The sequence below is a fragment of the Schistocerca gregaria genome, unplaced genomic scaffold, assembly GCF_023897955.1.
Source record: "Schistocerca gregaria isolate iqSchGreg1 unplaced genomic scaffold, iqSchGreg1.2 ptg000066l, whole genome shotgun sequence".
Lineage (NCBI taxonomy): Eukaryota > Metazoa > Arthropoda > Insecta > Orthoptera > Acrididae > Schistocerca > Schistocerca gregaria.
In genome coordinates, this window is record NW_026061707.1 from 17,302,002 (window position 1) to 17,305,576 (window position 3,575).

Genomic DNA, 3,575 nt, shown 5'->3' on the forward strand with positions numbered 1-3,575 from the left:
GATGAAATATCTGTGTTTCATGAACACTCTGATAGTCCACAGATTACAGAATGGCACCAGATATGCATCGGAAACTACTACTGGTCTTCCACAGAACGATCAAAGCATAGACTGTTTGAGAATTACACCCATGGTGGAAAGTGCGCATGGTGAATGTTGTTTTCAATCCCGATGCAATTTCTGTGTTTCATCAACACTCTGATAGTCCAAAGATTACGGAAAGCCTCCAGATGTGCATCGGAAACTACTACTGGTCTTCCACGGAACGATCAAAGCGTAAACTCTTAGAGTTATTACTCCCATGGAGGAAAGTGCGCATGGTAACTGTTGTATTCAATCCCGATGCAATTTCTGTGTTTCATCAACACTCTGATAGTCCACAGATTACAGAATGCCTCCAGATGTGCATCGGAAACTGCTACTGGTCTTCCAGGGAATGATCAAAGCGTAGACTGTTTGGGGCATTTTCCCATGGAGGAAAGTGCGCATGGTGACTGTTGTATTCAATCCCGATGCAATTTCTGTGTTTCATCAACACTCTGATAGTCCACAGATTACAGAATGCCAAGAGATGTGCATCGGAAACTACTACTGGTCTTCCAGGGAACGATCAAAGCGTAGACTGTTTCAGACATTACTCCCACGGAGGAAAGTGCGGATGGTGACTGTTGTATTCAATCCCGATGCTATTTCAGTGTTCAATCAACACTCTGATAGTCCACAGATTACAGAATGCCACCAGATGTGCATCGGAAACTACTACTGGTCTTCCAGGTAACGATCAAACCGTAGACTGTTTGAGACATACCTCCCGTGGAGGAAAGTGCACATGGTGACTGTTGTATTTATTCCCGATGCAATTTCTGTGTTTCATCAACACTCTGATAGTCCACAGATTACAGAATGGCACCAGATATGCATCGGAAACTACTACTGGTCTTCCAGAGAACGATCAAAGCATAGACTGTTTGAGAATTACTCCCATGGAGGAAAGTGCGCATGGTGACAGTTGTATTCAATCCCGATGCAATTTCTGTGTTTCATCAACACTCTGATAGTCCAAAGAATACGGAAAGCCTCCAGATGTGCATCGGAAACTACTACTGGTCTTCCAGGGTACGATCAAAACGTAGACTGTTAGAGACATTACTGCCATGGAGTAAAGTGCGCATGGTGACTGTTGTATTCAATCCCGATGCAATTTCTGTGTTTCATCAACACTCTTAGAGTCCACAGATTACAGAATGCCTCCAGATTTGCAATTGAAACTACTTCTGGTCTTCCAGGGAACGATCAAAGCGTAGAATGTTTAAGACATTACCCCCATGGAGGAAAGTGCGCATGGAGACTGTTGTATTCAATGCCGATGCAATTTCTGTGTTTCATCAACACTCTGATAGTCCTCAGATTACGGAGAGCCTCCAGATGTGCATCGGAAACTACTACTTGTCTTCGGGGGAACGATCAAAGCGTAGACTGTTAGAGACATTTTTCCTATGGAGGAAAGTGCGCATGGTGACTGTTGTATTCAATCCCGACGCAATTTCTGTGTTTCATCAGCACTCTGATAGTCCAAAGATTACAGAAAGCCTCCAGATGGGCATCGGAAACTACAACTGGTCTTCCAGGGAACGATCAAATCGTAGACAGTTAGAGACATTAATCCCATGGAGTAAAGTGCGCATGGTGACTGTTGTATTCAATCCCGATGCAATTTCTGTGTTTCATCAACACTCTGATAGTCCACAGATTACAGAATGCCTCCAGATGTGCATCGGAAACTACTACTGGTCTTTCAGGGAACGTTCAAAGAGTAAATTCTTTGAGACACTACACCCATGGAGGAAAGTGCGCATGGTAACTGTTGTAATCAATCCCGATGCATTTTCTGTGTTTCATCAACACTCTGATAGTCCACAGATTACAGAATGCCTCCATATGTGCATCAGAAACTACTACTGGTCTTCCCGGGAACGATCAAAGCGTAGACTGTTTCAGACATTACTCCCATGCAGGAAAGAGCGGATGGTGACTGTTGTATTCAATCCCGATGCAATTTCTGTGTTTCATCAACACTCTTGATAGTCCACAGATTACCGGATGCCACCAGATGTGCATCGGAAACTACTACTGGTCTTCTACGGAACGATCAAAGCGTTGACTGTTTGAGACAAACCTACCGTGGAGGAAAGTGCACATGGTGAATGTTGTATTTAATCCCGAAGCAATTTCTGTGTTTCATCAACACTCTGATTGTCCACAGTTTACAGAATGCCACCAGATGTGCATCGGAAACAACTACTGGTCTACCAGGTACGATCAAACCGTAGCCTGTTAGAGACATACCTCCCGTGGAGGAAAGTGCACATGGTGACTGTTGTATTCTTTCCCGATGCAATTTCTGTGTCTCATCAACACTCGGATTCTCCACAGATTACAGAATGCCTCCAGATGTGCATCGGAAACTAGTACTTGTCTTCCGGGGAACGATCAAAGCGTAGACTGTTTCAGACATTACTCCCATGCAGGAAAGAGCGGATGGTGACTGTTGTATTCAATCCCGATGCAATTTCTGTGTTTCATCAACACTCTGATAGTCCACAGATTACAGGATGCCACCAGATGTGCATCGGAAACTACTACTGGTCTTCCACGGAACGATCAAAGCGTAGACTGTTAGAGACATTACTCCTATGGAGGAAGGTGCGCATGGTAACTGTTGTATTCAATCCCGATGCAATTTCTGTGTTTCATCAACACTCTGATACTCCACAGATTACAGGATGCCTCCAGATGTGCATCGGAAACTACTACTGGTCTTCCAGGGAATGATCAAAGCGTAGACTCTTTGAGACATTACTTTTATGGAGGAATGTGCTCATGGTGACTGTTGTATTCAATCCCGATGCAATTTCTATGTTTCATCAACACTCTGATAGTCCACAGATTACAGAATGCCTCCAGATGTGCATCGGAAACTGCTACTGGTCTTCCAGGGAATGTTCAAAGCGTAAATACTATGAAACATTACTCACATGGTGGAAAGTGCGCATGGTGACTGTTGTATTCAATCCCGATGCAATTTCTGTGTTTCATCAACACTCTTATAGTCCACAGATTACAGAATGCCTCCCGATGTGCATCGGAAACTACTACTGGTCTTCCAGGTTCGATCAAAGCGTAGAGTGTTTGGGACATTACTCCCATGGAGGAAAGTGCGCATGGTGACTGTTGTATTCAATCCCGATGCAATTTCTGTGTTTCATCAACACTCTGATAGTCCACAGATTACAGAATGCCAAGAGATGTGCATCGGAAACTACTACTGGTCTTCCAGGGAACGATCAAAGCGTAGACTGTTTCAGGCATTACTCCCACGGAGGAAAGTGAGGATGGTGACTGTTGTATTCAATCCCGATGCTACTTCTGTGTTGCATGAACACTCTGATAGTCCACAGATTACGGAATGGCACCAGATATGCATCGGAAACTACTACTGGTCTTCCAGAGAACGATCAAAGCATAGACTCTTTGAGAATTACTCCCATGGAGGAAAGTGCGCATCGTGACTGTTG